We start from the raw sequence: 13115 nt of genomic DNA, 5'->3' as shown, positions 1-13115 counted from the left end.
GTAAGAGTGCGACAGTCTGATCAGAGCAGGAGATGGTGATGATGGGGAGAGAAGCAAGTCCAGAGAGGAGGAGAAGATGGCAGGGTCGAGAGTGTAAGGTTGTGCTTAGCAAGAGAGGCCTTGAGAGGTGAGAGATGAAGGGGTTTGGACACACTAAAGGAGAGGAGATGGTAGTCAGAGATAGGAAAGGGGGAGTTGTTGAAATCAGAGACACCACAGAGGTAGGAAAAGACAAAAAAAAAATGGGCTAGGAAAATAAATAGTGTGGTAGGTAGGAGCAAAGGGTGCCAGTATGTTGTTCAGTGATGCAGATAGTTTGCTAGGGGACTGATATGTGGCATAGGGTGGTGTAGGAGGCTAAGACGAAACTATGAGGGCAGAGTAACAAAGTCAAAGAAAAGAGAGCAGAGAGGTGGTCAGATTCGGTAAAGGTAGGTTAAGGGCAAGGAAATAGGTGGGGTGTGAAGATGGATCTAGCATTATAGAGTGCACAGGAGAAGGGGAGTGAAGATGGGAATAAGTTTGGAGTAGTTGGAGTTGGGTGGAATTGTAGCCAAGTTAGTCGGGGTTACAGAGTTGGGGGTATTTTATATTTTTGATAGAGTAGAACTAGGGGTTGGAGCTGATGTCACCAGCAGCCATGATGGTGAAAATTTGGAGGCAAGGATGCTCTAGCAGTGAGGAAGAGGCAGGGATGTCAGAGATCGGTGGGGGTAGGTTAGTTAGAGAAAAGGTGGAGTATGTAGAAGTGCTAGCAATGGAAGGAGGTGTGTGTTGGGAGGAGAGGCACAGATGTGGGATGACAATATCAGGTAAAACAGTGTAAGAACCAGTGATGCTAAACAATTGCAATAAAGCTATAGCAATACAAACAGTGGTAAGAGGATTCTAACAGAGGTATTTATGCTCTAAATGTAGGAAAAGCATGTAAAAAAGAGGTGCGTGTGATGAGTCCAATGTATTTGAAGATGCCCTTAGCTACAAAAACAGTAGCATTTGCTCCAGAAACACACCAAGCGTAACAAGTGCTTATACTTAACACTAAGCATTAGGTTAGAGATCATATAGACATGTGGCTTGCCAGTGTTAGTAGTAAATGCTAAAGTAGTATTACCAAATTTGTATGCAATGTAATAATGCAATGAAGTGTCATAGAAACAGGAGAAACTAATACTAATTGAAAAATTACATTATTGAAAAATGCAAAACTCATATTATCAATAAAAAATGTAAATACAAAACAACTCTGCATCAAATTTTAATCTTCTTTCCTGCAGAAATGTAAATGTCAATTAAGTACTTCAAATAGATGGCTGTGACTTCATATAATATTGCAGTGTTGCTAATGATTTAACTATTCAGTGGGAGGGGTCAATGTGCAATCAGCCAATCAGAAGAGGCTAAATTGTGCTGCTTATAGTCATCATTGCGTTTCGTTTTACATGCACCCCAGTAACCACAAGAGATACACTTGTTAAAAGGGGATGCGTCCATGTTTAATTGTGTTGTAATTATTATGTGCACTCAGCCTTTCTGGACATAAGGGGACGGAACAAAACAACACACTAAAAATGTTTACACAGACGTATATGTATGCGTTTTTGGTGTTCATGTCCAGTATAAAAACATGTATTTCATGCAAAAAAAATAACGTACTCCCAACTATAAAATAGCCCCAGAATCTTTCGGTGCCAATGCATTATTGCTTATTTTATACATCGCCCTATGTTACAAATTGTTCTCTTATATAAATAGCATTCAGCAGTGTATAAAGTGACACTATGGAGATTCGGCTATTTTTAACATTTTAAAAGCAAATTCTGTTTCACTTCTCTGTTGGTTATAAATACTTTAATTGGAAGATCTATAACAACTGATAATATTGTAATGTTTTCCACATTAATACATGGTAAAGATGTGTAAATGACTAAATACATGAATAAATTAGCTACAGATTTGTTTATATCTGTTTTATTAGTTTGTTTAATACATATTATGTATTACGTAATGAGGTGATAATGATTGGTATGCCCCATGATGGGAAGTACCTTGTTATAAGCTGTAAATGTCACGGTTGCTATTGTTGTGTATTAAGAGGTTTAGTTACTGACAAACTGCTGGCTGCACTCCATCAAACAAAAATCAATTGAAAAACATAACAATAGGTATAGATTTTCTGCCAAGTAATACATTTGCATATGCATATCCATTGTGGATATTTCAGTGGCCCTGTATCAGGATGGAGCATGGGCGGAGCCAGATTGTCCAAATTTAAACAAATATAGGGAAAAAGTTAAAACTGCAATTTTAGTCACTCTATGACTTCTGTCAAAGACACAAGAACAAGGCAAAAGAAGAAAAAAAAGGTTGAGAATGCTGGCATGTACTGAGTTTAATTCCAAGACAAACAAAAGTTAATTGAAGCATTTCTTCCTTCGCAGTCTGATGCTGCTACAATAAACTTTTTTCATGAATAGCTGCCAAGAAAGTAGATAAAAAATCTGAACTAATAATGGATTGTGTTTACTTTAAGATGCCTCAATTGCCTCGGTAACACTTGTCACACATAAGGAATCTGTAGGTTTTCTATGCTTCTAAGAGAAACACTTAAATAACAACCATTGCACAAATGGAAAACGCTGTTTTCTGGTTAACATCTGGTTGGAAACATATAAGGTAGGGCTAAGATGAGATCTGACATGCCAATCTGAGTTTAAGATGAATTAAAACATTTTTATTCACATGTTGGGAGTAATATACAACTCAAAAAAACAAAATATGCAGCAGGCCATTGCAAAAGCTGTTTGCTCCCTGTAATGTGTTGTAGTGCGCTATTGCACTTATTGTTAAAGAGTTGCACAGTGGCGGCGGTTGCAAGAAGAGAAGTTATTTTGTCAGGAGAGGACCTGTCTGGGTCAGGGCATTCCATGTGAAACTTAAGATATCACCATAATGAGCCTAATTATGCTCACCAATTCAATAAGATTTCGTTTTAGGGATAGGATATTGTTATGACATTTTACAGGGTGGAGATTGCATATATTTTAGGGTGTTCCCATATAGTCCACTATCGGAAAATCTGCCCAACAATTGGAAAATCCGGTGGGAAGGGGGGTTTACATTTAATTAAGGAAGTCAATTAAAGGAGATAGTAGGCAGTATTAAATTAAGAGAAATTGCTCAACAGAAAATGTGCTGCATCCAGGTGCAGACTAGACTGGGGGGCAGGGAGGCATCTGTTCCCTGGGCCGGTCCCATAGTGGGCTACCTTGGGCTGGGTCAGTGGGCCACCTGAATATTTTTCCTTTACAATGTTCCTATTAGGCTGCTGAGTTGAATCTTGCCCCCCCGGGCTGTAATTTGCCAGCCCTCCCCTGGCTGTATCACTGTTCAACATTGTAAATGACCTCCATGGCATTACCGCTAATTCTATTTAACAAACTTATAAACCTCAGCTATTAAACTTTTAAGAGTTATGCTCATTTGGATCCTTATTCAGCAACAATATTTGCTATTAGAAATATTTCCATCAATTGAAAACTGTACATTGAAAATGCTAACAGAAATTCAAAAATCTTTGGACAACAGTCCTTGAAACAGAAAGGACAGACAGTCCTTGTTACTACTATTGTTAAGTTGTGATAGGGCTGTTTTTTATGGCTGCTTGAAAACCTCCTTATCACCACAATTCACCAAGAAAATATCGCTGAGTGATACAGACTGACAACGGTAACTGTATTCTTGCCTCTTAGCAAGCTAGTCCTGGATGCACATGTACACTGGAACTGGAAGCTGTGACTTAGGCTTCCAGATCCACTGGTCTAATATATAAAACAAATATAGGTTGTTTTTTTCTATAAATAATTATGTTGGGTCACTCAGAACACAACAAATGCTTTATTTAAATAACACATTTTTCTATTACTATTCCCTGCTATCTCCATCCTGTGACAGTGATAGGACTGCGGCGGCACTTGTAAAATAGGCTTAACCTGGCAAAACTTTTCCCATGCGAAAGCTGGTGTTGACCCATTGATAAAGAGGGACTTCCTAACTTTAAATATTTAAACTATACGATTTAACTATGATTGAATTCTATATATGATTTGACCATGATTGAGCTATATTGAGAATTCCACATTTGAGCTGGATAGAGCCTTCCAGCAGTATTTTCTCATACCTTTGATATAAATCAAAATAATTTTGTTCAAGGTGAACAAATATTTTTTTCACATCATTAATGTTTCCCCTCAATGTGTTGATAATCTTGCAGCTTTGACATCTTTTTGACTACACCAGAAGCCTGATAACTTTCCTGTTTGACCACTTCTTTTATCCTTCCGAACTTTCGTTTGAAATTACGATAGTATCTATGTAAAGAACAGAACCAAAGAACAGTTACGCTCCACGATTAACAGGACACAACATTTATTTTTAACACTCAATGGACTACTAGAGTTTGCTCACCTTGAACAATGCTTGAAATTACTTTGTGTTGATGACCCTCTTGGGTTTTTTCTGGTATGCTGTCATGATGGTCCATACCAACTGTAATGAAATATAGATGTGATATATTCACATATAGGCAAAGGGTACACAACATGACATTTTACTATTGTTATTTACCTTCTGTGACTTTCTCTTTTATTTCCACATATGGCGTATAGCAGTGATTCCCAAACTTTTGCAGTTCGCGGCACCCTTAGAGTCTCCATCATTTTTTTAAGGCACCCCTCCAAAATAATTACTGAGCAGTCCTGTTTTAGAAGTAGTTGGGTCAAAAAATTGTAATAAGTATTTAGGTCAGGACAGAAATGCTTATTTAGTTGTATGCATAAATGCCCCCACTGCATCCAGACACTCTGCCCTCTCTCACGCTGCCCCCTCTGCCACCCCTCCTCTGCCCTCTGTCACGCTGTCCCCCTCCACTGCCCCTCTCATGCTGTCCTCCTCCTCTGCCCACTGTCCGACTCCTCTGCCCTGCTGTCCCCCTCCTCTGCCCTCTGTCACGCTGTCCCCCTCCTCGTCCCTCTGTCACGCTGGTCCAGCTCCTCTGCCCTCTGTCAAGCTGTCCCAGCTCATCTGCCCTCTGTCACGCTGTCCCAGCTCCTCTGCCCTCTGTCACGCTGTCCCAGCTCCTCTGCCACGCTGTCCCCCTACTCTGCCCTCTGTCAAGCTGTCCCAGCTCCTCTGCCCTCTGTCAAGCTGTCCCAGCTCCTCTGCCCTCTGTCAAGCTGTCCCAGCTCCTCTGCCACGCTGTCCCCCTCCTGTCACGCTGTCCCTCTCCTCAGACCCCCTCCTGTCACTCTCCTCTGTCCCCCTCCTGTCACGCTGTCACTCTCCTCTGTCCCCCTCCTGTCACGCTGTCACCCTCATCTGTCCCCCTCCTGTCACGCTGTCACTCTCCTCTGTCCCTCTCTCACTTTGCCCCCTCTGCCGCACGCCAGCCATAAGAAAACAAACAGAAACACTTACCAATCCGCGCGGCGCCAGGACCCAGCATCCTCCTCTCTCACGCAGCCTGTCACTGATATGACAGCTGTGTGAGAGAGGAGGATGCTGGGTCCCGGCGCCGCGAGGATTGGTAAGTGTTTCTGTTTATTTTTTTTGATGGCTGGACCGCGGCACCCCTGAGACAGCGCCGCGGCACCCCTGGGAGCCGCGGCGCACAGTTTGGGAACAGCCGGCGTATGGCTTCTTTACTTTTTTTTTCTTTGTTGATGTAAATAGTTGATCGCATATTCTTCTTTCTATAAAGAGATGAGTACAAAATCATTATTGACATCATTAATAACATCGTTAACAAGCTTTTCCCAAGTTTTATACTCGCTTTTTTAATGCCAATGTTTTAACTTCCCTTGTCCCTGTTCAGATCTGATCAGTTTCTGTATCTGGAACTTGATTCTTATTTTTCCCAGTTCATCTCTTAACATATTAATCAATCTTTACATTATTATTTCCATTCTGTAGTTTACTATCTTGTAATTTTTTTTAAGCAATTGTAGTCATGTTGGCCCAGAATTCTAACCATCATCTCCATCTCCCTCTAATAGGTTTTGCTTTTTCCTTCACAACTTTTATCTCCCTCCATCTTGTCATGTGCGGCTGGAGACTCCTCTGTGTTTATCTAGAATATTTTCAAGCATAAGTGGGCGTATGCAATTGGTATGAACCAATAGAGGCAGTTCTATCAAGATAGTGGGCGAACGTTCATTCGCCATTAGCCTTTGTCCGTTCTGGCTGTTTTTGCATGACATTGCAACTCCAGTTTTGGTACTTTCCGAACAGATTTCATGATTTATCTTCAGTTCAGCGCTATTATACCAATGGAAGTACTTTATTACATCTGACTTTGTTTAGATATGAGTTTTGTGTGGATGGAAATATTACAATACATGTTTTATATATTTTCAGAAAATTCATCATGGCATCTGGGAAGAATGTAAAGCACATGAAGGATTTCATGGAGGACTACAGATCCCATCCCTGCTTGTGGCAAAGCATGTAAAAAAATCTACTCCAACAGGCAGAAGAGCAAGCAGCGACTTTCCTGGCTGGTTTGAAAAGTGGAGTTTTTGCTTATAGCAACCAATCAGATTCTAGTTATCATTTATTTAGTACATTCTATAAAATGACAACTAGATTCTGATTGGTTGCTATAGGCAACATCTCCACTTTTCAAACCCGCTGGAAACTCATTTACCCTCTGGTCTTTTTTGTCAGGGCGAAGATTAATCTCGGTATGAAATATCTTTAACCTGTTAATTGATATACCAAGTACATTCTTTGCTACTCGCCTTGCTCTTGATAATCTGTAATTAAATATCATCCTATCTGGTGTGAGTGCTTTTGAGGGGAAATGTTTAAAAAAATTAACTTGTAATGCAAACGCTTCATCAGCCACAAATACAAAATTAAATTCTAATTTTGTTTGGGTACGTTTCTCCATTGTTTTTAAGCTTGTCATGGAAGGGCGTCTGTTCCAATGCCCCACCATCAGACGCTATGCCATTTTTTCCAATGTTCACAAAGATGAATTCATGTTTTGCGTCCACTATGGCCATCAGGATAATACTGAAGAATCCCTTGTAATTGTAGAAATAAGAACCTGTTTTAGAGGGTGGCATAATTCTGACATTTTCCATCTATGGTCACATTTCCGCCACAATTTGGGAAAATCCACATTTCTTAAATGCTTGGATGTGGAAAGCAGGGCAGAGTCCAAGCATTTAATTATGGAGGTACTTTAGAACGCCAACAGAGAGTGAAACTCCCCCAGTACACAGGGTTGACAGAGTTCCCCCAAACCATATCTAAGAGTTCTATTGGCCTGCCCCATTCTATCATTTGCCGCTACCTCCCCACAGGCAACATCAATTCCTGGAAAGATGGTCCAGTACTCCTCATGTATATAGGACTTCCACAACAAGCAGCAGTGCCAGTATGTTGCAATATAGTGGAAGTCCTTCATCACTGGAAAATATAGTACCAATATGAGCATCATTGACTTTTATTTTTATATTTATTTTTTTAAAGTTTGAGTTCCGTTTAGGCGAGTTCTAGAGAGCTTATATGATGGCCTCACAGGCCTCGGGTATGATCAGACCCATATCTTGAGGTGAAATAGCTGTGCTGTTCTTGAGATCACCCAGTGTCTTTCCAGTGGCCAAAAACATTACGGTAGCAACAAATCTCTGCTCTGCAGATATGGGTCTCCTTAAATATGTGTCCTCCATTTGTATGAGTGAGGTGACCAGTCGCAGCCGCTCCTGAAAAATAGGATCATTTATCTGCAGGATATTCCTGAAGTCGTCAGGATTATTCTCCCGTATCTCCTGTAGCAGTGGCATATGTGAAAAGGACTCTGTCCTCAGCAACCAGTCCTTGGTCCAAAAACTGCAGTTTTTGCTTCTCCTTTTTCTCCAGTTTATTATTTCCAGTATCCTCTCCATAGCAATAAGCAAACAATCGTGCAATTTTCTTTTATATGACAGGCTCATTAAAACAATAAACCTTGCATGTGCACAGTTCTGGAGGGAGTGACCCAAACTTAAACTATACACAAAGAAAAACAAAGCAATGAATGGCTATGATTCTATTTCCTCTTCCTGGATGTCTGTGTGAGTGTTTGTGTGCGGTGAAGTTCTGTCCATTATTTAAATTAGGTTTGCATTTTACTGCTGGGTAGGCAGATATCTGTGTAAGGAGTCAAAATCTTTTCAGCAGATGGTTATGAAAGATACAGAACTCAGGGTAAATCATGCAGGTGTGTCTACGCATGAATCTGCACAGGGCCTGATTAAAGGTTCTGGCCGCCCTAGGCTAATACACCCGTAGCAACACCCCCCTCCCACCCCCCACACACACACCCCAAATCATTAAAGAAAAACTCAGGCGTACTAGCCAGCAAAAAAAATTTAGACTGACTCTCTTACCTGTTTTTGCTGTTCTTTCTTACTTGTTCTTGCTGCTTTGTTGTCGTTTAGTTGTCTTCTGGAAAGTTTGGGTTCTGTTTTGAAAATGTGCAAGCATTACAAACCCTGAATGCTTGTGTGGCATCCTCATGAACGCCACACAATACAGTGATCACGACCCCCCCCTTGTGGGGGTGGGGGGAATTCAGCGGCCAATTCATGACCCTCTTCCCCCCCAATCATTGGATCACTGTTCCCCTTATTCCACTTCTCCCTCAATACACTGTGTCCTTTATCGCAATGTCCCCCTTGCAGCACACTCTGTCCCCCTCAGTATACTGTCTCCCTTGCAGCACACTCTGTCCCCCTCAGTATACTGCCCCCCTTGCAGCACACACTGCCCCACAGTACACTCTCCCCCTTGCAGAACACTCTGCCACTCAGTACACTGCCCCTCTTACAACACACACTGACAATTAATACAATGCTCCCTTTGCAGCACACCCTGCCCAATAATACACTGTCCCCCTCAGTACATTGTCCCCTTGCAACACACTCTGTCCCCCTCAGTGCACTGCCCCCCTGAAGCACACACTGCCCCCTTTCAGCACACTCTGTTCCCCTTAGCCTTGCAGCACACTCTGTCCCTCTTAGTACACTGCCCCCCTTGCAGCACATTCTGTCCCCCTTACCCCCTTAGTACACTACCTCCCTTGCAACACACTCTGTCCCGGTTAGTACACTATGCCCCTGCATAAACGCAAATCTTTATTTTCAGTTCATATCTGTCATTCCACAGTTTGGGACCGGGTTGTAAATTCTTTCAGTTCATATCTGTTCATATGATCCATATTGTTAATAGGTACAGCATTATATCCTTCAAAAATAAGGTAGATTATAAGTTCATTTCAGTTCATTTCTGTTCATATCTTTTAACAATCTGGATCATATGAACAGATAAGAACTGAAAGAATTTACAACCCGGTCCCTAACTGTGGAATGACAATATTTGAATTCATCATTGTTGTGGACAATATTGTATTTATATATTGCTCTGCACATGTGCATAATTTATATTAACCATATAAAAGTTAACACGTTATATTACTTTGCTATCTTTATCCAGATTTTTTCCACTACGTGACCATTAGTGTGATATATCTAACCGCACAATCCTTTATATTTAATCATATAATTATTAGGCTTTCACACCCCTAGTAACATTATAGACACCAAAGTACTGGTTACACTAAAAACAAAATCGATATCCTAACGCTGGATTCATTTTGACATATTTTGCAAATCTTTACTAACCTGGCTTCTTGTTAGCAGTCAGTTCTTCACTGCAGCTCCTCACTGACACTGTCGGAACGTGATGATGACATCACACCCGTCAGCCAGTGAGGAGGGGGGAGGAGGAGAGGGGAAGAGTGGAGAAGGGGAGGAGGGGGAGTGAGCATCAGCATGGTGTCGGCATAAGAGGCGACTTGGGTACACAGAATCAGTAAAAAAAAATAAAAATCTTAAATGCTGCCGGAGCTGCGCCCCCCAAGGTCCCAGGGCCCCAGGCTGTAGCCTGAACAGCCTATTGGTTGCTCAGGCCCTGAATCTGCATGATCTGCATGATCTTCGGGACTTTGTCATTGGTAAAATCGTTACCCAGCGATACATTGAGGTGTGGGAATGTTAAATTAACAGGGTGTAGACTGTTAATTTAACAGTTTTCTGACAGTTTTCTGTGGAACAGGACCACCAGTACTGTAGAGTAGAAAAAACGAATGGCTTGTGAATGAGCCGTTGCTTAGGGTGTCAAATATTTTGCGCCATCAGGCTCCAAAAGCATAAATCTGACCCCAATTAGTAGAAAGTACAACCACTGAACTGTAATTGTGTCTCCAAGCAACACCTTGTACTCTTGACTATGGTTAATCTTATCATATCATTGGAATAATAACCTTTGCACTGTTTTGTAAATATTTAACTCAGAAATTAAACAATGTAATGTTTAAGCGGACAAAGAGTAAATACATGTAAGGCTTTTAGACAAATTTACTTAAGAATATTGGTAAAAATATCAGCTTTGTCGTACCAATAAAAAGTGCAATATTTCTCTTGTAGCAGCCTCATTGCTTTATCTATGATGGACTTTGAAAACAACAACCGACTAAGCATCCACAAATGTCACAAAATCATTATGCACTTTTATAAAAACATAGGTACATTTACACTATATAGTATAGTTTAATGAACAACAAATAAAAATATACATTTAAATGTTTAACTCCTACGTGTATCCTGTTTTTCCCTTGAATAGAAACCAAGCCCTTGAATTCAAATAATGTTTTTCAAAGCATAAAGGGATGTATTGAAATATGCTGGAGACAAGCTTACTTTTCACAAACGTATGTTACATTACAGGAATCCTGAAAGCATGCCTAAGGAATAAGTACTTAATAGTTTTTTGTAACAACAACAATGCTAGTTGAAGCGTAGGCAAAACCTTGTGTTTATCCTCACTATAACATAGCATTAGAAGTGTGTTCATTAAAGCATCTAAAAGCTTCCCTGCAGAATAGTGTAGTATGCACTTAGATTAGCATTTCCAGAGAACTCCATTGTATTTGATCAAGCTTTTCAACACTGCAGGAAATTTTGAATTTTCCGCAAGGTGAACACGCATCACAATGTGCGTGTCCAAATCTGTTTGCCTACATTATCCTTTGTATCCAGGGGCACCCACGAGTGTGGTGGGGGAGTGGGGAAGTGGTCCACGGACAGTGTGTAATGACTGTGTGTTATCACACACTGCCCAGCAGCCTGCAAAGTAAACCAGGAGATCCAAATCTCGCGAGATTTCATATTTTGAAGCTCCTAGCTTGCTCTGCAGGACGTTGTCTGTCAGCAGCATAGGGTGCATTATATATCTGGGGGGTGGCGTGATGGGTGATGTGGCAGTGGGTGGCGTGATGTAGTCGGAGGGGGTGAAAGCAATATTTTATTATAATATATGTATTATATACTGCATGATCTGTGTTATGTATGGTGTTCACTTATTGCTTGCTTTTCCATATTTACATTTACCAACAGCTCCCAACACTCCAGGATCCATGGAAGACTCCAGTACCAGGTTGAGAAAGCTGCAACAGGTAGGTGAGAGTAACACCATTATAATGCATAATTGGGAAATTCAAATAGCCGCAAAGTGTCTCCGGGAATGGCCGTGAGACACTTTGCGGCAGAGATTTGACAGAAATCTCCTCCCATTTTTCCTTGCACCTCTATGGGCTGCAAGAGAAAAGGAAAAGAGATTTCTACCGTAATTGCCGCCAATGTGCACAACGCGATGTCTGCGCTTCACACCGCCGCGCAATTGAATTTCCACCAATATGTCATGTCTAAAAAAGTGCAGCCAGGCCAATGTGGCCATGCCCCTTTGAAGGCACCGCTGCATGGCGGCATACGGCACCCTGGCTGCTCGCCTGTGGGGGGGGAAAATTTACTTCAAAATTTACTGTACCGGAGCGCCGAATTATCTCTTGTTTGTATCATCAGCATTAAATGCTCTTTTACAGGCTTTGAGAACACGTTTAAGAGTTTAAAATACTGCCCGTGTGTAATATCCTTTAATGTCATATGCAACATTTCACAAATAACACTATTATGACTATTATTAGTAGTACATTCAGAGCAGTAACTAAATTTTAGCACCTGGGGCGAGAAAGAAAAAAACACCTTCTCCCTTGCCCTCAATTTTATCCAAAAGAACCTAAAACATTCATAAACTGTGCCCTGCTCAGCAGTGCGCCCTGGGCGGTCGCCCCTATGGAACAGCCCTAGTTACAGCCCTGAGTACATTAGATGGCTTTAAACATAACTGAAATAGTAAGTAGAACAAGATTGGTAAAAATATGTTTGGGCTTGCTTCAAAAGAAGACATGCTGATATGCTGATTAAATGTGCCATTTTTGTATTTGTAGTTTTGTAAATTGAGAGAAGATGGCACAAAAGAATGAAACAACTAGCAAGAACAATTGAACCTGTTGTATTATCCAAGCTGTTTGTGTTACAAGAGCCTGCATGTCTCAGTGAAAAGTACCAGCATGAGATATCTTACCATTTTCTCAGGCCCTCTGGCTGTAAAGGTGGTTTAAAAACGTATTAAGGTAAATGATGTAGTTTAATGAAGGCAGCAGCAGAGCAAAATGCTGAACTTGGAGTGTTTTCTTCCATAACCAGAAAGTTGCTTGGGTAGCTGTTGTAATTTGTTTTTCTTATTCAAGAGTGCACTGAAGCATGCTAACCCAATTCAAATAAGCAGAATATGGCAAAAAGAAAACAAGGTTTAATGTATTCCTGTAATTGCCAAATGTTGGATCTATTCCACATATCTATACAGGGCCAGATGAAACTTGAATGCACATGCGCCTAAAAATGCATTAAAGCGGATCTCAAGAAACGTTTCCATTTGAATATGGGTGGAAGTGCACTCTGGCTATACGTTACTTGTCAGACTTAACACAATGCATATGTGCAATTTAAAGTGCCATTAGAATGCATGCACAAAAAAAAAAAAAAAGATCATAAAATGAATTTACAACTATTAATACTATAATCATTTAGAACAATTTTTTATTTACATGAAATACATAAATCAAGATGTTCTTAGTGAGTACTATACAGAAAATGCATTTTTATAGTCTC

The 13115-nt window shown here is 40.7% G+C and overlaps 1 long non-coding RNA gene across 1 annotated transcript; it reads right to left on the bottom strand.

Annotated features, from left to right (window-relative positions):
* Nucleotides 1–1956: 1956 nt before the first annotated feature.
* Nucleotides 1957–4726, bottom strand: LOC142106700 (uncharacterized). Its single transcript, XR_012679756.1, has 3 exons — nucleotides 4627–4726; nucleotides 4468–4548; nucleotides 1957–4370 (listed from the first exon to the last, which is right to left on the bottom strand). It is a non-coding gene; the product is annotated as an uncharacterized LOC142106700 (long non-coding RNA).
* Nucleotides 4727–13115: the final 8389 nt, after the last annotated feature.

This window comes from Mixophyes fleayi, chromosome 11 (genome assembly GCF_038048845.1).
Source record: "Mixophyes fleayi isolate aMixFle1 chromosome 11, aMixFle1.hap1, whole genome shotgun sequence".
In the NCBI taxonomy this organism is placed as follows: domain Eukaryota; kingdom Metazoa; phylum Chordata; class Amphibia; order Anura; family Limnodynastidae; genus Mixophyes; species Mixophyes fleayi.
This window is presented reverse-complemented; position numbering and strand designations above follow the sequence as displayed.